The sequence below is a fragment of the Panthera uncia genome, chromosome E1 (genome assembly GCF_023721935.1).
Source record: "Panthera uncia isolate 11264 chromosome E1, Puncia_PCG_1.0, whole genome shotgun sequence".
Lineage (NCBI taxonomy): Eukaryota > Metazoa > Chordata > Mammalia > Carnivora > Felidae > Panthera > Panthera uncia.
The window spans coordinates 21,790,895-21,817,025 of NC_064814.1; the positions used below are offsets into that span (position 1 = coordinate 21,790,895).

General features: G+C 39.7%; 1 long non-coding RNA gene across 1 annotated transcript in view; it reads right to left on the reverse strand.

Moving 5' to 3' along the window:
- The window catches only part of LOC125926711 (uncharacterized), a 253,937-nt gene extending 237,326 nt beyond the window's left edge, over positions 1 to 16,611 (reverse strand). The window contains exon 1 of the long non-coding RNA XR_007459137.1: positions 16,540 to 16,611. This is a non-coding gene — a long non-coding RNA (uncharacterized LOC125926711). The remainder of the gene's footprint in view (positions 1 to 16,539) is intronic.
- Between the last annotated feature and the right edge of the window lie 9,520 nt (positions 16,612 to 26,131).

A 26,131-nucleotide genomic window follows, 5' to 3' on the forward strand; every position in this document is an offset into this window, starting at 1 on the left:
AGATGATTTGAGAGGAATGTATTTAAAAACTGCTCTGGTAAATCAATGGTGTGGACACCTCTCCTCTCCACATACTTCAAGATGGCAATTATGGCAAAAACACAGGTTATAAGATGAGTTGATTCTTATTTGAAAAGCACAGAGGGCAAACACATGTAGCCATCCTAGTGCAAGGGTAAAGTACTTTTCTCAGCCACGCTGCTCATGCAGTTGCTAAACCACAAGTACGCTGCCCACCATGGGATCTCAGAACACCCCAGCTCTCAAACACGAGAATTGCCCTGAAGTACTTCCTCTCAGGGTGAAATAACCTGGATTCTGAGAGTCAGTGGTGAAAGGGAGATGAATTAGAGGAATTTAAACTGGGAATCTATCTTAGTCACGTGTATGCATTTCAGAGAGTGTGACAATCTAATTGTCTTTATTATAGTGAAAGGTTATCTCTAATTTGTACTGATAGGAAGCCATGAGCTGTGTTCTGAACAATTTGCTAAATATAAGCTGCTGGTCCACGCTTTTATGATCCAAATGAGGGCTTTTTCTGCTCTCAAAGTTTTGATGGCTGGTTCATCTGTTTGTCTATACAAAGTATTCACACTGCTAATCTTGGATCTGTTACCTTTGTACGTACTGAGTCAATTCAGAGACATCTGCTACTGAGGAAACAGAAACACAGTGGTTTAATGATTTGGATATTTCAGGCAAACTAGTTGGTTCACATACAAGTCAAAATGTAATGTCACTTATGATGGTTTTATTGCACATTATTTTGCTTAAAAAAATGTTCCATCCCTTGGAAGTTTTTCCTTATTAATTTGTAGAAAGGTAGTGGCAAATCTGTTCGTTGCATCCTGCCCTAGTTTTAAAAAAAATCATTTTTTAAAGATAATAAATCGAGGCACCTGGGTGGCTCTGTTGGTTAGGCGACCGACTTCGGCTCAGGTCGTGACTCACAGTTTGTGAGTTCGAGCCCCGCATCGGGCTCTGTGCTGACAGCTCAGAGCCTGGAGCCTGCTTCCGATTCTGTGTCTCCCCTCTCTCTACCTCTCCCCTGCTCACGCTCTGTGCCTCTCTGTCTCTCAGTAATAAATAAACGTTAAAAAGAATCTAAAAATAAATAAATACATAAATGATAAAAATAATAAATCCCATGATTCCTACTTTACCTATCATCCCACAGTACATATTGACATCATATTTATGAGCATAATGTTAGTATGGAAAAATGTCAATGCATAACTTTAATGTGTAAAGATATTACTGCCAAACTGATTGAAACTGTAGGAGAATCCTATAGGTCAACTGGTAGCTCATTGCTATCTTAATAGAAGAAAAAAAAACTACTACACATCCCATTACCCTTTACAGAAGTGGTTCTCCAAAGGGTGATTTTGCCCTCAGGGGACATTTGGCAAGGTCTGGAGAGTTTTTTGATTAGCATGGCTGGAGGGGGTTTACTGCTGACATATAGTGGGTAGAGGTCAGGCATGCTGGGAAACATGCTGAATTACAAAGGACAGGCCACCCCTGCCCCCAGCAAAGAATTATCTAGTCAGGATGTAAATAGGAATCCTGCTCTACAAACAAGCAAGCTTTTCTTCCCCCCATAATAAAGGGTTTGCTTTCTATTTTAGGAAGTTTTTTGATTGACTGATTGATTGATTGTGTGTGTGTGTGTGTGTGTGTGTGTGTGTGTATGTCCCCGTGACTTCCTGGACTGAGAAATGTAAAGGCTGAAGATGAAATACATTCTCTGGACTTAAACAAAACATGAGGCAAAACATGTCTTCCTACCGTTGCCTAATGTAATAATTAAAATAACTAAGTTGAATTTCAAAATCCTACTTACTGAGAAGAAAAAAAGATCCTATGTTCTCTGCAGAATATTATACAATGCATTGGGTCGCCATTAAGAATTACACGAGATTACAAACAAGACAAAAGCAAAAATTTAAGTATTCTTATATTCTTGCCTTTTACCCATAAAATGGCATTTTTTTCTGTAATGGCTAATATCTGAAGTTGGAAAGAACAATAAGGAATTTGATGTTCCTCTTTACATTTATGATTTAATTTCCAGAGTGACTTATTGTAACTGAAATTCTTTCTTGACTAGAAGTCCATCTGGGACTATTTATAAAATAAACTGTATTTCACAAGTCCTTTGCAAAACTAATCTACAATGACAGAGAGCAGCCTAGAATTGCCTTGGGCTAATGGTGGGTAGAAACTGAGTGCAAAGAGACATAAGGGAACCATTTGGAATGATGGAGATATTCTATATCTTGATAGGGGTGGTGATTGCTTAAGTGTATGCATTTGTCAAAACTCATTGGATTCATACTTAAAATGGGTGCACTTTGGTAGAAGTCAATTGATAATAAAGCAGTGTGTGTGTGTGTGTGTGTGTGTGTTTTAATTGTCTGCTTTGGATAATAAATCGTGTGGCCATTTTACTCCTAAATATAGTAAAATTAGCATCTCATACTCAGGTTTGGCAATCGAGTAGCACATTATTTTATGGGAGCAACGGCTACTAACAACCAATGCTTCCTCTGTGGGCTCCACCCATAACAAGCCATTTCATTCTCACAAGTACTATTATTGTCTTTGCTTTAAAGAGGAGGAAACAGGACCCAAAGATTCTGATAGTAAATGTATACTTAACTTTGTACAAAAAAAAAAAAAAAAATCCAAGGAGTTCACTCTATTTTTTTTAATTGTTTTTAATGTTTTATTTATTTTTGAGAGAGAGAGAGAGAGCAAGCTGGGGAGGGGCACAGAGACAGAGAGACACAGAATCTGAAGCAGGCTCCAGGCTCTGAGCTGTCAGCACAGAGCCCGATGTGCGGCCCGAACCCACGAACCATGAGATCATGACCTGAGCCGAAGTCAGATGCTTAACTGACTGAGCCACCCAGGTTCCCCAGGAGTTCACTCTATTTTTACGATATTCTTCATAAGTAAATGATGGGCTTTGGGAAGTAGCTCCCTTTCTGAAGGACAGGCAACTATATACAATGAATATGGCCCAAATACAATGCACACTTCCCTTAGCTTTTCACCAAGATGCTCAGATTGATCCTATAATACGTTATCTAATACGGATGGAAAGAGGGTGCTACGAATAATTAAGTTGGACCCCATGTGCTCCAGGACAAAAATGGCACAGTTGTCTGGCATCTGGTCGCTATAGGTGCTATTTTCCCTGTCATTCTTGACATAATGAATTCCATTCTATGGCCTAAAAGAGTTCATTGCTATTTGTTCTACATTGAGATGGTGCAGACATTTGTTCCTTTTAACACAGGTACAAAGTCAAGACGCACCAAGAAAAGACACCTAAAACTCATTTATCTTGAACTTAGTTTGATGAGGAAAAGGGAGAGGAGACAGTGTGTCAGTAAGGGTCCCAACAGGAAACAAATGGCATAAGGAAAATCTGAGAAGGGTCTATCGACAAAAGACCCACTTACAGTGCAAGATGGTGAGGAAAACACAAAGATAAACCACAGGAGAGAGCACCAAAGTGGTAATATCACTCCTACGGTCACCAGATAAAATATAAAGTGCCCAGTTAAATTTATATTTCAGGTAGACAACAAATAAATGTTATAAATGTTTGAAGGTAACTATGCTGCCCCCCCCCTTTGTTTTGACTCAATCTTGTGACCCTAGGTCTAAACCTGCCCCCCCCCCCCCCCAAAAAAAAACACTGGAGAGGAACAAAGCCAGCTTCTTGGCAGGCCAGGAGGCAGCGATTTGAACAAAGCAGATAAGATACTGTAAGTGGAGGGTAGAGACAAGTGAGGGACCCTCACAGTGAGGGAACCTGGAGATGAGGCACCTAGCCCCACTTTTCTCCCACCTCCTGACTTCCACAGAGGTTCGGCAGTGTCTGAACCCCAAAAGACCAGCTTCTCAAGACACAGAGCACAGGGAAGAAAGATTTACAGAGAAAATCTGGAGGAACAAAGAGAAGCTATCTGGCCCAGATAGGGATTACATTCCTAGCATAGCAAAGGTGGTGGCCAGGCTTTAGGAAGAGAAATCTACCCTCCAAAAGACACCTGATTCACCAGTGAACTTAAAATGAATTTCAAAAATAAAATCAACGGGAAATTATGAACTAGTGTGCATTGTGGAGTATAGTTTTACTCAAAATATTTATCCTGCATAACATAGTTCTAAACGGGCAACACCGATTGTCCAGAGATATACGAAGCGAATCAATGGAATACTCAATAAAACTAGATTCCCACTTCTTCCGAAAAAGAACGGTAAGTCAAAATGGAAACCAGAAGAAAGCATCCACGTAAGAAAAAGAATTACGATAATCTGAGCCAATTCTCTTACAAAAAGCAGATAAATGAAGGTCTGAACTTCTATAGATTAAACCAAACATTCCCCTGTGGATGTAGTTATTTTAAGATTCAAAGACCTTTAAAAACTATTCCAGATATGTCACTCTACAATTACATTGCTTATGGTTAACTATTGCTTTTGGTTATACATAAATATTTCTCCACCAAAGAAAGCATTTTTGTAAACCTTATCTGCACCCATGACTTTGGATACCTTAGAAATGTTCATTATGAATGAAAACCCAAATATTAATTTATACACTGTGACCACAAATCTATGATACAGTAAACACATAAAAGCACAGATACAAAGAACACATGTGCATACATACCTGTCTGGAAATAAATGCACAGAAATAATGACGTTACTTCTAATTCTGGCTGTAGAAACTACAGGTGACATTTTATCATCTTTTTAGTTTACTTTCTAAATTTCCCGTCCTAAATGAGCCCTGCTAATCAGCCAAAATAAAATAAGTAATATTTTAACATTCTTTTATGAGGGTTTTATGTTCTAAAGTAATAATTTTAATTGTCCTTTTACATTACTTGTGATTCCGATGGAAAAATCATTCAGAAGAACATACTTACTCCAGGATAACACATTGTATTCACCACTGGAAACACCCCAGAGAAGACTGTAACTTTGTGTGTTCTTTTAGTTTTCATAGTAAAATGGAAATTGTTTGTAGTTGTTGCCAAGAATAAGGCTTTGTAACTCGAGTTTGGCACACACCGTATACTCCATATCGCTATCCAAATGTTGCTGGAAAATCTGAAGACTTTTTTAGACACTTTTACAAGAGTGAGTGAAGTATTATCTTATCACTGTTAACAATTACATGTTCATTCTCTTGAATGAGTACAGGGGAGAACATCAAGGGACATTTCTGGCCTGGCACCCTGACTCCCCATATTTGGTATAGGAATGACTTTCACCCTGTAATTGGGCCAGTGTCCAGGAAAAGGAGAAATGGCTCACGGTAGGGGGACATGCACTTGGCAGTGTTTGGGCCATTTCTCAACATTTCAATAACTGGAATGCCTCATTTCTCTGTGTCGACAGTCCTGAGTAACATAGTAGTACCCAGGAGATCATTTAAACTCTACTTTTTTTTTTAAATAGGTAGCTTTTCCAGGCAAGCATAGCATTTTGCATCTTAAGCCCTGTCATCACCCGTAGGAAAAAAATATATATATATATGATGTATTTCCTTTCATGCATTTAGGCTCAAATTTTTGAGGTCATTCTTTTTTCCAAATAATCGCTGGATGCTGCCCTTCTTTTATTTTTTTCCCTTCCTTTCTAAGTTTCAACAGCTTATCCTTAAAAGACATAAAGAAACGCTAAGATTTGCATTTTTTTTCCAAAATGAAGATTAGTGCTCACTGGATGAAGCGGATATTCCTCCATAGGAAGAAAAAAAAAATGTAAGGATTTCTAAATTGCTGAATAAGAATGTGGAAAGTTTTTTTTTTTTAAGTGCATTCTGAGGTCTCAAGATGTAGCTTACAGCAAATAGAAAACAGAACATTGTCAAGTTAACAGAGAAGAGAATGTGGGGTCAAAATTGCTTCTTTCTGGGGGCGCCTGGGTGGCGCAGTCGGTTAAGTGTCCGACTTCAGCCAGGTCACGATCTCGCGGTCCGTGAGTTCGAGCCCCGCGTCAGGCTCTGGGCTGACGGCTCAGAGCCTGGAGCCTGTTTCCCATTCTGTGTCTCCCTCTCTCTCTGCCCCTCCCCCGTTCATGCTCTGTCTCTCTCTGTCCCAAAAATAAATTAAAAAAAAAAAAAAACGTTGAAAAAAAAAAATTGCTTCTTTCTGTTTGAGCTCCTGCCACAGGTCTACAAAGGAGACCTGTCTGCTGAAAGAGGCCAATGCCATTTACTCATGGGGGGTGCTAAGAGAGTAACGTATGGTCCCCACGACTCCAAGTTAACTACGAAAGAATAGTGTTCTTTGTAGCTCTATGTCTCAATAAACACCAAACTGTATAAGATAGCCAGGAATCTTTGTCTTGGAGGGAGAGCACCTAATTAGAGTAGCATCAGCTTGGTCGAATCACGTTCTTGACGTCTTTTATTTGTCCTTACCTGAAACATGTGGATACTTGTTGTGGGACATATTTCGGCAATTAACAACTAAATTATAATTTTACAGCAAATTTTTTAAAAACTGGAACACACGCATAGACACACACACTTACATGCGTACTTTCCATAGGCTGCATCTATTAGAATAACCCCAGACAAAAATGAGAATGGGCCCCAATATCAGAAGATCCTTAAGGCAAGAAACCAGAAAATACTGCCATATCAAAGCTATACACAGTATCTCTGTCCTAAGGAATGGAAACATGAATTAATTGGGGGTAGCTTACTTCTTCATTGTGGAACCATCACCTCAAGAGGATTTTAGTTATGGAAGTGAAAGCCCACGACCTGCCATTGGATTTGGGTTGGGGAGCGTGTTCCGATACCTGATGCAGACTTCCTAGTGTTTCCGATTGGTTATACTTAACAGAGTTAAGTCTGCACAACATTCTGCTTGGCTCTTGTTTGATTTTGCATTCTCTTTATCCAATTATAATGTTATTTTTAGGGAAAGTGTGTCAGTAGGAGCTAACGCATTTGGTCATTAGCGATTTGGAGCTGAGACACTGAGATACGATGAAAATGCAATCCTGCCATTCCTATCATACTGGGTGACAGACTTAGACAGGAATGGCCTCCGATGGCTACAGTTCCACCTTGTTGCTGTCCTATGTACTGTTCTGTAAAGACTATATAGCCTATTTTCGGGAAATATACCAAGGTACTTTCTCTTGTGTACGAAGTAATGAGTGACTTAAGGGAGGCCAGAGGGCAAGGCTACCTCTCTGCTAAATAGTGGGTTTCTGTAAGGCCCATGGGCACTGCAGGCTTTAAGGCTCCCCAACAGATCTTTCCTGAGGGTATTTGCTCTGACCATGACTGTTCCTGGCCCTAAGGGTTTCTGTATCTAACTACGTCCTCAGTTAATCTTTGTATTTTATTTTCCTTCTATATTTTCTAATGTAAGAAATCTTTTTTTTTTTTTAACGTTTATTTATTTTTGAGACAGAGAGAGACAGAGCATAAATGGGGGAGGGTCAGAGAGAGAGGGAGACACAGAATGTGAAACAGGCTCCAGGCTCTGAGCAGTCAGCACAGAGCCCGACGCGGGGCTCGAACTCACGGACTGCGAGATTGTGACCTGAGCCGAAGTCGGACGCTTAACCGACTGAGCCACCCAGGCGCCCCTCTAATGTAAGAAATCTTTAAAAATGCTTCATGTGACATGGAAAAACAGGAACTGTCCTGGTCTTATCCTCTTTGGGATAATGTGGGTGCAGGAGAGAGCAGGACAGCATTAGGAAAGGCAAAATCCAACATCTTAAGGAGAAACAGTCAGTTAAATATGGCATGATCCTTCTCCCCCCATCCCTCATTAAAACAACAACAAAGTTAACATAAAAAGAAGGGGAAAACCCACTAAGATTTTTTTTTTTTTAAATGGAGAGGTCTCGACTGCAATTCAAAAATTTCAACAGACTTTAAGAAAACTACAGATTCAGGAAAGGAACAGACTCAGCATATAGTAAGAATTTGTAACCTGAGAGTCTGATGAGAATTTGATAAGGAAGTGTTCCAGCTGGCCCTAAAAACCTCATAAGAGTTAGGCTAGAGACTATGGATACTACCCAGGGGTGGGGGTAACATGGAGTTGTGAGTATATAGAAAGTAGTTGAGTTTAATACAGTTGGGACTCCCAGAGCCTGCAGAATCCAATGACTTCCTCTCATCCTCCTCCTCCTTGGAGATTCTTATTTGAAGAAATTAAATCTGAGAGGTCCTAGAAACACGAATTCAGAAACATTGAACCAATACATAATGAACCATGGTCTGTATGGTAGACAAACTCTGAGGGACACACGTCAGCCTCAGTGATTCTTATCTTCTAGATAAATACCACCGTAGCATGAATGGGACCTCTGATTTGCTTCAGCCAATAGAATATGGCAATCAGATGGAATGCCGCTTGCATAATTATGTTACATTACATAAGAATCAGTCTTAGCAGACTGGAGCTATAGAGACTACCCCTCACTGGCCTTGAAGAAGCAAACTGTCATAAAGTAACTAGCCATATTCCAGAAGCCCATTTGACAAACAACTCTGAGTGGCCTCCCTATGAACAGAAGGAAGCCTCTGAAAGAAATGGGAACCTCAGTTCTGAAACAAGAGAATGAAATCCCCCAACAATGTGAAGTATCCTGAAAGAAGATGTAGCCTCAGCTGAGCCTCTGAGAAGACCACAGCCTTGGATTTCAGCCTGTGAGCAAAGATCCTGGAGCAGAAGACCCAGACATGTCATGCCAGCACCTGTGACTTACAAAAACTGAGAGATCGTCGATGTGTGTTGTTTTAAGCCCCTGGCTTTGTGCTAATTTATCATGCAGCATCGAAAACTAATAGAGTCTCTCAAACTCCTTCCCATATCCTCCACCTTGGAATACTAGCAGCTGGACATAGACAGAAAGTTAAAGGATTCTTTTCTTTGAAATCTGAGAGGTGTGATTTACTTGCACAGAGGGAGTTCCAGCTAAGAGACCAGCCACAGTTTGATCACCCCACATGCAAACCCATTGACTAACATGAATCATGTACATCTTGTACACTACATGTATGTTACGGAGTTCCAATGTGTTTTTCTAGAGTTCCATTTTTTAAATAACATTTTTCGTGCTTATTTATTTTTGAGAGAGAGAGAGAGCTCAAGCGGGGGAGGAACAGAGAGAGAGGGAGACACAGAATCTGAAGCAGACTCCAGGCTCTGAGCTGTCAGCACAGAGCCCCGTGAGGGGCTCGAACTCACAAACTGTGAGATCATGACCTGAGCCAAAGTCGGACACTCTCAACCAACTGAGCCACCCAGCTGCCCCTTTTCAATGACTATTAACCAAGGTGATCTAATGATCCCCCTGGTTTCATTTGTGTCCATAAAATCCCTTATGATTTTTAAAGTTGAATGGAAATCTGATGTGGAAAATGATTGCAAATAGAATTTTTTGTAGTAATTATGTAGTAATTAAGACTCATGTTGTGTGACAAAAATGCTTCTGGTAACCTTGGAAGGAAAGTGAGCCAAGTCCATTCATGAGAAGTGCTACCTGTTTCCTATACCCCACATATTGTAAGTCAGACTCCCCCCACCAAAACAGTCTCCTACTTAGAGATCTGTGTACAAAACATTTCCTAGACAGAGTTCTTGAGACCATCATCTGTAAAGAACAAGGGCAGAAGGACTGAGGGAGGAGCAGGTGCTTCAAGGGCTGCAGTCCATCCCAAGGGAAGCTCTACAGCTGAAATGGTCCTTCCAAGATGCCTCAAGTCAAGGAAAGGTGGCCAGACCTGATGCACAGACAAGTCACTGGACATAGGCTGTCCCAGGGAGGAGGCATAAACTGTCTTCAGCCAAAGACAGTCCTAGGGAGGGACTCATCTGTGGCAGCAGGCAATACTCCCAGCATGTAGAGTGAGTGCCAGGGATGAGAGCCTGGGTCCTGCCACTGGCAATTCCAAGGATCCTGTTTAGACAACCTCATGAAACAACGAGCCTCTTACCCTAGCTCTAGTTCTTTTCATTATTAATACTCCATTTCAGGTTTTTTGAAGCCGAATAGACCAGAATTGACTCTTAGTCATTTACATTCTGTGTGAAAAGGGACAGTTTTTCCATATTTAGTTATTTCTAGAACTTTTCTGATTGAGTATTGTTCCTTAGCATAAGATGTCTAAGCCAATGAATGCAAGCAAATAAGCGAGACAATATTAAAATGGTTACCGTGTTAGAGAAAATTTTTCACTGTTTGTGTTTTTACGCAACGAATTTGTTAGAGAATGATTTTTATTACAGTCAATCATGAATGGCAAGAGTAGGATAGAGCCCTATGATGTTTCTTGATTGGTAAATCCAAGCCATTTGTATTCTAGTTAACTTCTAGAGTGACAGCAGTGGGGTCATAAATAGTGGGCTGTATTTCACAGGAGCTAACAATAATCTTTTAAAATCAAGAAGTCCCAAGGGTATATATCTTGTGGACTAGCTCTGAAGCTTTCATGGTAACAAGGTAGGGAATGAGTATTAATTGGATAGGAAGTGACATCCTACATGGACAAAAAGGACTGAGGGAAGAGCAGGTTTTCAAGGTGAAAACTCAGGTTTTCAAGGTGAATGTCTTGAAGGCATATGCTAGTTTTTGTGCATGTTTTAACAAGATATAACCAGGGATTTACTTCTTCAGTGTGCCTGTGTTGTAACCTATTAAGCGTGTGTGTGTGTGTGTGTGTTAGACAATTCTGGCTTCAGTTGTATCACTAAGAAAAGCTAAGTTAATGAACAGAAACCTACAGTTTTCTGTTACATAACAACATGCGATTTTTAAAGTGGGTAAAATAACTAGCTTAATGTGGTTTAGATTTAGCTTAATCAGTCTAGATAATAGCCTCATTTTCTACTTTTCGCTTGCACACTCTACTCAGTTTTAGCCTCATGGCTTTCTAGATGAAGTATTTGTTTTTTTTTTTTTTTGTTTTTTTTGTTTTTTTGTTTTTTTGTTTTTTTTTCTAGATGAAGTATTTGAAACACAAGAAAAATTACAGCTCTTGACATATAAAGGCTTAAAATAGTTACTCCTAGTGATATTCTTTCAAAGGTAATTTATCAATATCATCAATGACATCTTGGATCATCATAGATAGGCTAGAAATCTGAATTTTTCCTGAAACAGCATTTGTTCCCAGGTAAATTACTGGCCATAATAATCCATTATGTTCTTCATATACATCTACATATGCATATATACATAATTTTGATTGATTGGGAGAAATTTTTCATATTTATCCCAAATATTCTGAATGCATCAATAGAAATATTATTGGCATCTGGTGGAAAACTCCCACTAGCAATTAATTGCTTAGTGAAATATCACATTTGGCTGTTTCCAAGAATCCATAACCTTTATAATGCTGATAATAGGCAGTTGGGCCCTCAGGATATTGAGACAGAATAATTTCCTAAGCATTACCCTAGGGAGGAAAACAGATTTCCATTGGGCCCAGAGCTGTTGGAAAGGAAACAAAGAATAAAATTTCCTATTCTCTTTCTCACTTCTAAAATGTTAAAAACCACAACAATTTTCTATCACCACACTACTGTTTTATTTTGATTCAGAGTACATTATCTACATATCTTCTATATGTTTACTAATTATCTCTCTAGTTGTTTTAGGAATTATTGAGTAAGGGCTATTTAAAATTCTTTATAAATGCTGTTGGGACTATTGGATGCCCATAAGGAAAAAAAAAACCAACAACTTTGAGCTACAAATATACAAAAATAAACAGAAAGTAGACCATAATGGACCTAAATGTAAAATGTAAAATTATAACATTTTTTAAAGAATACCTAGAAGAAAAGCTTTGTTAAAATTGGCTGTGTAAAAATTTCTTAGACTCAACACAAAAAGCATGAACCATCACAAAAATTGATAAATTATACTCTATCAAAATCAAAACATCTCTGATCTTCGTAAGACATTGCGACAGGAATAAAGGGATCATAGACTGGCAGAAGATATTTGCAAATCATATATCTGATTAAAGACTTTTTTTTAAGTTTTTTCATTTATTTTGAGACAGAGGGAGAGAGAGAGCACAACACGGGAGGGCCAGAGAGAGAGAGAGAAAGAGAATCCCCAGCAGGCTCTACACTGTCACCACTGAATCAAATGCAGGGCTCGAATTCACAAACCGTGAGATCGTGCCCTGAGCCAAAACCAAGAGTCGGACCCTTAACCCACTAACCCACCAGGCACCACAAGGACTTGTATATAAAGAATTTTTGAAACTCAAAAATAAGAGAACAAATGATAGATTTTTTTTAAAAAAGGGGAAAGTATTTAATAGGCACCTTACTAAAGAAGATACACAGATGGCAAATACACACTTGAAAATTTGCTCAACATTATTAGTCATTCAGAAAATAAAATTTAAAAACACAATGGAATATGACTCCATACTTAATGGAATTGCTAAATTTCAAAGACTGACCATATGCAGTTTTGACAAAGATGTGAAATAATTGGAACTCTCAACCACTGCTGGTGGGAATGTAAACAGATATAACCCATTTGGAAAACTCATTTGGCATTTATCTAAACATTTAAAAATAAATCTACAGTTTAAGCCAGCCATTCTACTCCTTGGTATTTACCCAAGGGAAGGCATGTATCCATATAAAAACATGTATAGGAATGTTCACAGAAGGTTGATGCACCCTTATGTGTAATGATCCCAAACTGACCAAAACTCATTTGACCATCAACAGCCATATGGATAAAATAATTGTTATATATTCACAATATTCTATTATAATATTTTATTATAAAATAATATATAAATAATTATATAATTATTATATATAATGATCATTATTAAAGAATTATAAATGTTATAAATATATAATAATAATATATTTGTATTATTATACTATATAGATAACATTATTTATATAATGAACTATTATTCAACAGTGTAAAGCAAAGAGCTATTAATATATGTGACAACATGGTTGAATCTCAAAACAAATGGACACAGTAAAAGCAGACATACAAAAAGTACAACTGTATGATTCCATGTATGGAAAACTCTAGAAAATTTAAGCTAAAATATAGGGACAGAAAAAAAGATGATTGGATACCTAGGGACCTAGGGATGGGGATGGGATAAAAGATGTTAGAAGAGGAATTATAAAGGGATACAGGAAAGTTTGGAGGGCTAACATACATGTTCATTGTCTTTATTATGACAATTACTTTACACGCATCTAAATACAGTAAAACATATCAAGTTGCAGACTTTAAATGTGTATACAGCCAATTATACCTCCATAAAGCCAAAAAAACATTTGGGAAAGTGCTTGCCTTTAGGAAAGAGGGAGCAGTCTATGATAGGGAAGAGCCCCTGAGATGCAAGAACATTCTATTTCTTGACTCAGGTATAAATGACACAGGCATTCTTTTTATTACCCTTCATTCAGCTGAATATAACGTTATTTTATGTTTTTGCACTTTTCCTTAAATTTCACAATTTCATAAGTGTAAAAATATATATACATTATACTGGGAAACTATAATTTCTAAAAAAAAATAATTATCCTTAAGACTCATGAATTTTATTATTATTCTTTAATGACAACCTTAATCATTACCTAGTAATTATTTTATAATGATTTCTCGATAATTTTATAATTCCTTAATAACAGCCCATCTGGGCCTTAACACTAGTATGCATATCCCCCATGTGAGTTTATAAATCATGTGTAGTTTAAGCTTCTTTTGGAAATTGAAATTGGTTTTTATTTCACATTCCAATGTGAACTGCTTTTAAAAGATAAACCAGAAAGCTACAATTAAATCCTATCTCTCTGAGCCTCGTTGGTGGGCCATGCATCATGGAAATGTGTGCTCGTTTTTCCGGTGGTGCTGCTAAGTTTATGGCAACATTTGAAAAGTGGCAGTTGGGAATAGTGCACTATTCTATTTTATGTTATTTTTATGGCTTTACCATATTCTGTAGCTATTAGGTAGAGTGGCTTTCTCATCCCCTGGGGTACAATATTATATTTATTGTACGCATTTATCTTGTCTCTGGTGGTTCATTTTTCTTTTCCATCCATGGTGAATTTCCTTTTTACCTTCCACATTGCATCTAGGAGTCCTTCCATTCAATTGCTCAAAAGGCATTATCATGGGGTGAAGTCTATATGAAGAGTTTGGGATGAAGTGTTTGTATCTCTAAATGAGTCCAAGAAAATATTCTCAGTAGTCAAGGAGAATGATTATAATCTGTATCCCATAGAAAGAGAGGAATGGTACAGAATTTAGAAGGGAAAAAAAATCTTATAAAATAGTAGTGCCCATAGTGCAAAATGAGAAATATACCCTAATGTTAGGAAGGAAAAACATGACAGGTTAAAGAAAGAAATCTTTGAAGCAGTGATGGGGGATTGCTTTCTCAGTGACGGTCCTGGTCTGAGGCACTAAAGACTATCATTTTTCTCTTGAATAGGCTCTGGATCTTATGGATACATGATTGTTTCCATTTTAAAGTATGGGAGTTAAGCCAAAGAGTCTTAATGCTAAATCTGAGACAACAGAGAGAATCAGGTTCAAAGTGGAGGTTTGGATTTTTGTACTGTGTATTTGGTACACACATTAAGAGCATCAGCCATAATAAAACACAATGCATTGTGGCCTAAAGAGAGAGAACACACAAATCTGTATATGAGAGGGGGCGTCCCATAAGAAACGGTTCTCAACTAGCATGGATACTTCAAATGGTAACATTTCCCATTTGCACTAATCATATATTCATAAACTCAGAAAAGCGAGTTCCAATAAATTGTTTGCTGTGGTGAACTTACTCTTTTCCTCCATTACCTTTCTTTTATGCATGCTTTTCGTTTTTCCATGGTACAATCATCTTTGACTTCTCTTTTTCTGTCCCACATTTTAAAAATAATTAAATAGAATGTCTGTTTCAGGCTTTCAGATGACTTACCATTTAAAAGATCTATGTGAAGCAAAATGATCAGGCAAACCAATTTATATGTCTTTGGCAACATGGGTTTCAAAGAAACTTTTCATTTACCCAATAAAATAATTCACCTCTTTCGTTTATGAGGGAACACATTTCACTTAAAGGATTCCCAGGCGTCCCCCTGCAATTAGCCTGATTCTAATTTTTTCCAGATGTAATATCTTAGTTGGCGGGCGGGGGGGGGGGGGGCGGTAACGGTTAGATAGGCTGTACCAATTTCCATATGGCATGATACTATACATAGAAAACCCTGTAGACTCCGTACAAAATTATTAGAAGTAACAAATGAATTCAGTAAAGGTGCAGGCTGCAAAATGAATACCCAGAGAGCAGTCGTGCTTCTATATACTGAGAGAAATTAAGAAAACAATTCCATTCCCAATTGCACCACAAAGGATAAAAATACCTAGGAATAGACTTAACCAAGGAGGTTAAAGACTTGTACTCTTAAAACCATAAAACACTGATGGAAGAAATCGAAAACACCACAAATGGAAAGATATCCTATGCTCGTGAAATGGAGAATTAATATTGTCAAGATGTCCGTACCGTCCAATGCAATCTACAGTTTCGATTAAAATACCAACTGCATTTTTTTCACAGAACTAGAGCAAACAATACTAAAATTTGTATGGAACCGTGAAAGACCACCATTAGCCAAAGCAATCTTGAGAAAGAAGAACAAAGCTGGAGTTATCACAATTCCAGGCTTCAAGATACACTACAAAGCCATGGTAACCAAAACAGTATGGTACTGGAGCAAAAATACACATGAATTTATCACTTTAAATTCAAATGGACAATAGACATATCGATGAACATTTCCGAGCAACATGAATTATGGAGGCAAGTGTACTTTCATTCTTATTTGAATCATTAAAAAAGACAAATCAGTTATGTTTGTTGAGGGTGACGTCTGATACCAACTAACTTCTTATTATCAAATTGGGGGGGGGGAAGTTGATATTTCTTTGTGATAACCCTAGAGGTATTTATAGTCGCTGGGTAATTTTCACTATTTTCATTTTTTGAAAACCATATAATATAGGCTCTAAAATTCATTAAACTATATTCATTTAGATATACATAGCTCTTCTTACTGAAGTTTGCTCAGTACAATGCAGATTTAGATATAAATGATCCCTTTGCCCCATTTTTTACTTCAAAATTCAAGCACACAACATAATTTTTCATCAGGTTTATGCAAAGGCCCAAACTGTCCATTCAGTTAATGGGTTAAATATTTCTATGCAAAAAATCTTGCTGGAATAATGCAGACCTCTCGTGCCATTTCAAAAATAATAAAAGTAATCCCACTGTTTGGAAAATGTCTTCTGGAGAGTGTTAGGTCCCCCCACCCACAACTATGATTTGTTAACAATGCTACCAATTTGGCAACAGTTTTTATCTTTTCTGGGGAATGAGGGAATGGGGAAAGCATAAATTGTTTCTACATTACAGTATTTTTATTATTTTAATAAAATGAGACTAACCTTTCTTCTATCAGCAGTTGAAGGTACCAGTGTGTGTGGAGGGGGGCGAGAGGGTAACATCCATGAATCTCCAGAGGAAATCCACCTGTAAGCAAAGAATTTTGATGACTTCCTATATTAGTCTTCAGGGAGGCCCTAGATAGGGCATAATCATAATGGAATCATATGGGACAGTAGATATATCTAATCAGTTTACTAAAGTCCTAGCTACATTATTTTAAACCCTTAAAACATCACAGGAAGGGTCAGCCTTAATATCTCAATTTCATGGATGAACAAACCAAGGTTCAGACAGGTGACATAGCTGTTAAAAGACAGAGCTGGGCTATGCTTCCAGGTCTGTCTGACCCCATAGCACATCCTTTGCCCATTATTTTATTCTTATTGCTTCTCACTTTGAAAGCAATATAAAGAAGCTATTTTAAGAGTGGGTGAAGAGGCCACTGGACCTGAGCCTTCCTGTATATTAAGGTACAAAAAAGTAAACAGAATAATAGCAACCAAATAATTAGACCCCTTCAGCATCGCAAGAAAGAAGCATCCTAAGTGGGACCCAGAGGAATGACTTCAGCTTTCTCAGAGTCATTTCATGAATGTTCTTTTTACACTGAGATTCTCTTAACTTTTTAAGGAAAGTAAGTACAATCATGATGGTGAGGATATTGAAACTTTACATTTCTATCCAAAATCCAGTGAAAGACTTTGAAGTCAGCACTGTTGCATAAGAAACTGTGTGATGGTTGAAAGAAACATACATCTACAAGTCTTTTCCAGTGATATAGATACTGAAACATGAGGGGTGCCTGGGTGGCTCAGTCGGTTAAGCATCTGACTTCGGCTCAGGTCATGATCTCTCAATTCGTGAGTTCAAGCCTCCTGTTGGGCTCTGTGCTGATAGCTCAAAGCCTGGAGCCTGCTTCAGATTCTGTGTCTCTCTCTCTCTCTCTCTCTGCTCCTTCTGTCTGTCTCTCTCTCTGTCTCTCTCAAAAATAAATAAACATTAATTTTTTTTTTAAATACTGAAACATGAAATAGGTAAAATTCAAAAGACTTGCATGGTGTCATTTGTGCCAAATAAAGTATCAAAACACGGAATGATTTCATTTTTTGACTTATTTCTTTAAAAAAACCATATGTCGTTGCAAAGCTGACATGGTTTTATGGGATCATGGTATCATGACTTTATAAGCACAACCCAAGAAAATGATGCATGGTAGGGCAGTCAAATCCATGAAATGTTTATCTATGAGAGAGCATGTCTTGAACCTTGTCTAGCCTTTGTTTTAATGTTGGCATTTTCTTAAGGATCTTAATTTTTTTTAAGCCATGTTTTATCTCGTGCCAGATAGCAGGACTGCTGTTACCGTATTCAGTTCTCTTTTCATAATTTCAGGAAAAAAAAGGAAAATAAAAAGGTTAGCTAATTTCTGATGTCTCTCAAATGATTGACACGGTCCAAGAGACAAAGAAAATATACTTTTTCCAATTTTAAAGACCTGATATGGGATTTCAGATTCAGATGTGCCTGTGGAGTGCTTTCCAATGGTGGGCCTTGCTCTTAGATTGTCCTTTTTCCATTCACCATTCCAGGATTTTTTTTTTCCCAAAAATTTCCTGTGGGGTCCGAATGGTAGCCAGCATTCTGTCATTTGGCTGATGAACCTGTACATTTCCAATCCAACACTTCTCTTTAGAAAAGAAATACAGAAAGCATGTTGCAATTAATGGTAATGGGGGTATCCTACAATGTTCCAAATGCTGGAAACCTGCCTGCTCTTCCCTTTCTACTCCTTGGTGGGAAGAAAAACAACCAAAGCCCAAGGAAAAGAGGCCCAGCAAGCAGAAGGTGAAGCTGATGGCAGACTGCTTCCCAAAGTTCATCACTGGGTGTCCCAGGGATCCCATTGTGTTTTGATGCCGTTTAAGTATATTTGTTCGTAGCAACAAAGGCTTTCAAACGTGCGACAGTTCTGCAAAGCAAATGTCCCTACAGCCCAACGGCCACTTTCTCTTTCTCAGCAAGGCTCTGCACAAGTCTGCCTCTTCCCCCTGTCACTCGTTCAGCGGCGTCTGTGTTTTCAGCTGCCCTCAGTGCCTGCGTGTCCCTGCTTCCCCTGCTTCCGCAGGGTTTTCCTGTCCCTCTTCCTCTGTCTTTTCTTAGAATTCCTAGGAGTTTAGGGTCATCGCTGCCTACAGCTTGTGAACTCAAAATAGCAATAGCCCTGCCCAGCGACTTACTTGTCTGTCCCGACGCCCGAGCAGGTTCATGAAACCACAGACTGCCTGCAGGCTCCTCTGGTCCTTGCTCTGTCAGTGTCGGGGAGGCTCCTTGTGTCCAGTGAGTCTGGGGGAAAAGTGACACCAGCCTTCACTAAGCCTGAATTTACAACGTGCCTAACATGAGTCGAATGCTGTGTGAGGACATGTGTCTCACTCGTGTGTATGTAGCACGTTATATCACATTGTCCTTACCCTTGAGGTAAGTAGCCATTCACAGCAGATAATTATTAAATAATAGTAACGATAAAGGAGGAGGTGAGGGAGGAGGAAAAGGGAGAGAGGAATTCTAATAGCTGGATTCTAATCCTAGAGCCCTGTTTATGAAAAAAATATTCCCACCTCTGGGATAATCAAGGAGGTCTTCATTCACTAGGTGAAACCCCAAGACCTCAAAGACAGGGTGGGATTTTTCCGAGGCGATGAAGAATAGAAATCATATTGATCCCACAACTCATTTATCCGCTTTTTTCTCTATGATTTTTTAAAACTTATTTATGTATTTTTGACATGTATTCAATCCGCAAGCATTTACTGAGTACGTCCTACACGCCAGATAGTTTGCTAAGGCCTCACGCAGACACAAAGCCGGGCAAACAAAGTCCCCACCCTAGAGAACAGCAAGGACAAAACCAGTTGAGAATGCACCAGAGAAAGGGCCATCAAAGTGATAGATGTTGGATTCAAGGAAGTGCAAGGGTGTGTTGGGTGCCGGGGGGAAAAGAAGGAGAGAGATAGCAAAGTACTTGCAGAGAAGGTAATAGCGAACATTTGAAATGAGAGGGGCAACTTGACCAAAACTATGTTTATTTTAAATAGAAATTAAAGAACCAAAGCCAGAAGGCAGGCCTCAAGAAGAACCAAAGATAAGGATAAAATCCTCCAAAATGTTATTTTGGAGTCAGCAACAGTATCTTGCTGAATGTGGGAAATGCCTCCTAGCATCAGATCTTCAGGGATTTAATGTTTGAAGGTAATGTAGGGGCACCTAGGTGGCTCAGTCGATTGAGTTCCTGGCTTTTGATGTTGGCTCAGGCCATGATCTCCCAGTTCACGGGTTCGAGCCCCGCATTGGGCTCTGGGCTGACAGGAGTCTGCTTGGGATTCTCTCTCTCTCTCTCTCTCTCTCTCTGCCCCTCCGACTCTCTCTTTCTTTCTCTCTCTCTTTCTCAAAATAAATAAGTAAACTTTTTTTTTTTAAGAGAAGGTAATTTAAATAGCATATATTCCTGTCCGTTCTAATTAGTAGAAGGGTCCTAAGCCACAGCTCCCTTCAAAGTTGGCCACTTACATTTACCAGCTGATGAAACCATCCTGGCTGTATGACGATTACCATCATCCCCTTCCTACGAAAGAGGAAACCGAGGCAGAGCATCCTTAAGCAGCTTGTCTTAAAGACGCACCGGCTTCCAGGCCAAAATGGGGGATCCCGGGGCGGGTTCCTGAACGCAGAACTGTCCCGCTACCGTTTCTCAGCCTTGAATCCCGAGAAGGGAGGAGGAGGAGACAAGGACACAAAGCGTCGCTTCCCAGACAGGCCGCGTCCAGGGAAGGCCAGGAGAGACAGAAGGCAGGGGCAGGCCACTTCACATGGGCGGCTGGCGCTTTGAAGAAGCAAGGGGACTGAACCCACGAGCCTTGTCTCGGCTGCTGCCCACCGAGCAGAACGCCGCAGCCATCGCCACAGTCCTCAGCGTTTACACGGAGGCCTTCGAGGGGTTCAGTCCCGTATTCCGTGTCTCTCAAGCCTGCGTTCTTGAAGGTGGATCCCACCAGGGACGCAGGGGGCGGAACAGACCTTGTGCGTTTCAAGAACAGGGAGGGGAGAGGAACCTCTGTCTGTTTGTCCCCGGCCGGCTGGGCCGGCTCCCGGGTCACCCGAGGGTCACGTCCTCTCCATGACCTCCTTCAGCACTCCTGGTGACTGACTGGCTCTGAGAATCGTTTGTGCACCCCTCTGGGGGCGCACCCCTCTTCCACGGTGTGTCCCGGGAAGTCAGCAAGGGCTTTTGTGAACACGGAGGTGGCCGGTCTGGTGGCAGGAGCCACAGCCACATTAGAGGCACAGGCAAAAGAAAACACAGGTAAAGAGAATGACTCCCCAAATAAGGACCAGTTTGGGGGCGCCTGGGGGGGTTCAGTCAGTGAAGCTCTGACTCCTGATTTTGGCTGGGGTCATGATCTCAGGGTTTGTGAGTTTGGGCCCCCTCTCAGGCTTTGTGCTGATGGTGAGGAGCCTGCTTCGGGTTCTGTCTCCTTCTCTCTGCCTCTCCCTTGCTTGCTCTCTCTCTCTCTCTCTCTCTCAAGATAAACAAAAATAGTCTTTAAAAATTAAAAAAAAAAAGTACCAGTTTTTTGTTTTGTTTTGTTTTGTTTTGTTTTTTCCCTCCAAGGGCCCCATAATCCAAACTCCTGATTTCTTGTCTCCAAGGCTGGGGGTCAGATCCCTCAGGGCAATAACTCGTGACCTCCTGTGATTTAATAAAGGTGATACATTAGCAAACTCACAGGTATGAACAAACAGCACTGCTCGGATGCTGGCGGAGGTGACTCTTTGAGAGGCAGTAATGTCGGATCTATTCTATTTTGGAGGGCAGATTTTCCCATTAGAGATATTTCAGTGTTCGATAAGGACAGGCTCTGTCAGCTATTATTTAAGACTTGCTGGAGGGCACCTGAGCAGCTCAGTCGGTTAAGTGTCCAACTTCAGCTCAGGTCATGATCTCAAAGATCATGGGTTCGAGCCCCTGTCAGGCTCTGTGCTGACAGCCCGGAGCCTGGAGCCTGCTTCAGATTCTGTGCCTCCCTTTCTCTCTGTCCCTCCCCTGCTCACGCTCTCTCTCTCTCTCTTTCTGTCTCTCTCTCAAAAATAAATAAACATTAAAAACAATTTTTTAAAGAAGCTTGTTGGGTGAATTTAGTACAGTGCTATATCATCTACCAGGTCAATGGAGGGAAGGAAGACAGCAGCCAAATGACCTTAGCACTGGAAAAGAGACTATGCCCACCTGGTCTCGAGGAGAGGGGGGCTGGCAGCTTTAGGACCATGACCTGGTTGTACACACCACGCATGTTGGCTGGGGGAGACAGCACTGTCAGGCACGAGGAGATGGACCAGGGGCCGGATATGGAGTCCAGGATGCTTCCCTTCTCCCCTCTTTCAATAGTGTATGTTCTAGTCTAGGTATAGAAGAGTAGACTTCAACAGGTCCAGCTTGAGCAGAACAATGGAATCCCAGTGAAGGTTGAGGGGCCCAAAGTAATTCCCCATTCCTTGTGGGAAGTCCCATTGCAAATTCCAAGAGATAATACCTTTCCCAGGTATGATGGGACTTCTCAGTAGCATGGTGTGTCGACCCATGGTGAGGGATAATCGTGATTTCTCGTGACTTCCATACATTCTTGGTATTGAGTGCATTAGCAAGGGTCCCCAGTCTGGTGTGTGGGGCACAGATCTTACCCTGGTGGCAGAGATAGCCAAATAGATGATGTTTAAAAGTTTAGCTGTGCCTGAAGAAGGCACTCCCTTTTCTTTTGAATTTTCCCTAGAGAGTTGAAATTAAGATTTGCCATTGCTTCCAAATATAACCTCTGTTAGACTACTATTTCCTTGAAAGACAAGAAATGCTCCAAACTATGAGTAAGGAGTTCAGTTTCGTATGATTTGCACACGTCTTGGAATCAACTGTTGATAAAATAACTTCTAACCTTCGAGACATAGGGAGCCTCCATGAGTGTACAAATGTCCCCCAAAACTCAAAACTGTGACTTCCATATAGTAAATCCTCATATACAAGGCTGTATTCTACTTATTAATTAATGAGGAGCCCAGTAAGATGTTAAAAGCAGTTCCAGTGAGAATCTGACCCACAGAAATGTATACTAATAGACAAAACTAATCTGCACTGCAGTGAGCAGGAAACATTTACACTTCTTCCAGTCTCCCACAACATAACTTCTACCCCTTCAAAGTTGTGATATCCCCAAACCAGCGGCAAATCAGTGAAAGTTGCTCACCTGCTTCCAAAACCCTGGTAATTTTTCCTGACGTGAAATTCTTAACAGTTGAGTTAGAGGAAGAAATCACAGGAAGAAACTAAGACAAAAAACAGAGCCATACAACAGCAAATACATTATTGGGAAGGAAAAATAAACATAATGAAAAAAGCTTTATTTAAAATATCGGTTTTAAACCATCGGGTACCGCAATGTTAGGTTGTTACTGCTGTTGTTGTTGTTAAATCTGAGAGTCTCCTCCGCTGCCCGAATAACCAGTAACATCCTGTTCTATCTTCTTCTTTTTTTTTTAATGTTTATTTATAATTTGTTTTTGAGAGAGAGAAAGAGTGCAAGCTGGTGAAAGGGGCAGAGGGAGAGAGAGAGAGAGAATGTCTAGCAGGGTCCATTCTGTCAATGCAGAGTCCCATGTGGGGCTCAATCCCATGAGCCTTGAGATCATGAACTGAGAAGAAATCCTGAGGCAGAGGTTTAACCGACTGAGACCCTCCCCGAGCACCCCTGTCCTGATTTATCTTTATCTCCCTTCTCGCTCCACCCAAACTAGACATTCTCAAGAAGTGAAGCTTCTCCCCTGGACAGGTCCAAATAAAGAGGTTGGAAACACTGTAAAACTTCTGTTGCAGTCGGTGTAAAGCAAAAAGAAAGCAAATCTAGAAATTCTGAGGAAACGCAGCTGCCTAAGTTCTTTGAGCATAGTGGGAAGCTTCATTTCTGTCATCAGAGTACAACGAAAATCTGAGTAACTGAGACAATTTCTGAGATTCTCGGCCATTTGAACACGTGTAAACCTTTGATTTCCTGAAAAGGACTCCAATCATGCATCCGAAGACCTCACTTTATACCTTGTCAGAATGTCAGAATGATTTCCAAAGAAAGATTTCTATTTTCCTCCTGGTACATATAAAACAAAATTAAAGACTTTTTCCTCCCCTTTTTTCATTTCAACCCGGTAGGGTTTCAGGCTTGGAAAGCAATTACATTTATACTTTGCCATGTTTGGTTGAAAGTTGAAACTTGAAATAGAGTTGACATTGATAGCACTTATAGTCTGCACAATGTAATTGTTATCCAGGTTCTGGAGGCAAGCACACTCTGAGAATGGCCCTCCTATCATGTTTTTTAAAAGCTTGATTCTATTTCCTCTCGTTCACAAACTCCACACATAAACCCATCTAGAAAGTTTATCAACAACTTTTAATGTATAATTCACAGCAAATCTTACTTTTAACTGCTTGGGTGGTTAAAAGTAAGGTTGATTTGTTTCTCTCTACATTAGAAATCTATCTTTCAAAAAGGATTTTGTCTCCAAAAAATAAAAAACAAAAATAAAAGGATTTGTCTCATTTGAAATGGTGCTATACAGCTTATTTTGTTTGGAATTAGTGGCTTTTCTCCAGTGGAGTTAGATATTCTTTATCTTGCCATTCAGAAGGGATTATTAAACCAGCCCAACATTGGCTGGCTAAAATTTCACAAAATTATGCAATAAAAGTATATCACCTGAGTCAAAGGAAAATCACCAAGGGATTTAAAAAAGAAAAAAAGATAAAGAATTTTACATGGTGGTTGCTTCTATACAGGATGAGAGACAGAAGCGATGGTTGAGAAGGAGGTGGGAGAGAAGGGAGACATCCTTCATTTTATACAAGCCCTCACTTGGACACATGTTGTTTCTATACAATACTGATAAAATGAGCTGAGGGTCGCCTGGGTGGCTTGGTCGGTTAAGCGTCCGACTTCGGCTCAGGTCATGATCTCACGGTCCGTGAGTTCCAGCCCCGTGTCGGGCTCTGTGCTGACTGCTCAGAGCCTGGATCCTGTTTCAGATTCTGTGTCTCCCTCTCTCTCTGCCCCTCCCCTGTTCATGCTCTGTCTCTCTCTGTCTCAAAAATAAATAAACGTTAAAAAAGTTAAAAAATAAAAAAATGAGCTCAATAATAACTACATAAAAATATAGATTATGAAAATTAAGAAAATTTTGTAAAAAAAAGAAATAAAATAAAATTAAGAAAATTTTGTAGATTTATGTCAATCGTCATGACAAAGTTGTCTTATTTGAGTGAGAAGTTCAAGGTGCAAATATAAATATGTATGTTGTACTAATCCAACCATATGAAAACAAAAAGTGCACACATTTACATTTCTCTATAAACTTTATGCAAAACAGGGATCAAATTATATTCAACGATGTCTCTACCATTTCTTCAGTTCATTGAATCCTTCTTTGTTTTTGTGTTGCTGCATAATTTAAAAAGTGGATACCGCTCCTCTTTATAAATCTAAAACTTGTAAGCTTTATTTTTAGTAGATGAAATTTTCCTTCCAACAAAAATTTTTTCAGCAGCTATAGGGGGTTAACCACTGTCCCCTCAAAATAAATGTCTCCTCAGAACTTTAGAATGTAATCTTATTTGAAAGTAGGGTTAGGGCATTTGGGAGTCTCAGTCAGTTAAAAGTCTGACTTTGGCTCAGGTCATGATCTCATAGTTGTTGGGTTTGAGCCCCGCTTCAGGCTCTGTGCTGACAGCTCAGAGCCTAGAGTCTGCTTCTGATTCTGTCTCCCTCTCTCTCTGCCCCTCACCCACTCGTGCTCACTCTGTCTCTCCAAAATAAATAAACATTAAATAATTAAAAAAAAAAAAATAGGGTTTTGCAGATGTAATTAGGTTCACATGAGTCATACTAGATTAGATCTGGTCCTTAACCCAGTGACTAGTGTTCTTAGAAGAAGAAGAAAGGATACAGAGAGAAGATGGCCATGTGGAGACACAGGCAGAGAACAGAGGGATACAGCTACATGCTAAGGAAAGTCAAGAATTACCAAGAGCTACCAGAAGGTAGGAAGAGGCAAGAAGGATTCTTTCCTAGAGTCATAGACATGCTGACGTCTTAATTTCAGACCTCTAGACTCTGAGGCTGTGAGTGAATAAATCGCTGTTGTTTTAAGCCTCCATGTTTATGGTACTTTGTTTTGGCAATGTCAGGAAACTCATACAGAAGTGGAATCATCATCATTATCATCATCATCTCTACAAGAGAGAAGTATCCCCGGACTGCAGAGTTGGTCTGGTAGGCTGGAGGTAACTCTAAAGGGCCCTCCTGATTTCCCAGGAAACTACTGCCCAGAAATGAGGGGAAACAGGGCCCTTGAAGTATCATTCTTTACTTTCAGCATATCAGATACCACTTCTACAAAACTTTAACCAAATACTTTAAAGGAAAAATAACCCTATTTTTACTTACAAAGGTAGAGTGCTATGTTTCTCAAACCCTGTTTTGCTGAACAGCGGTTCCA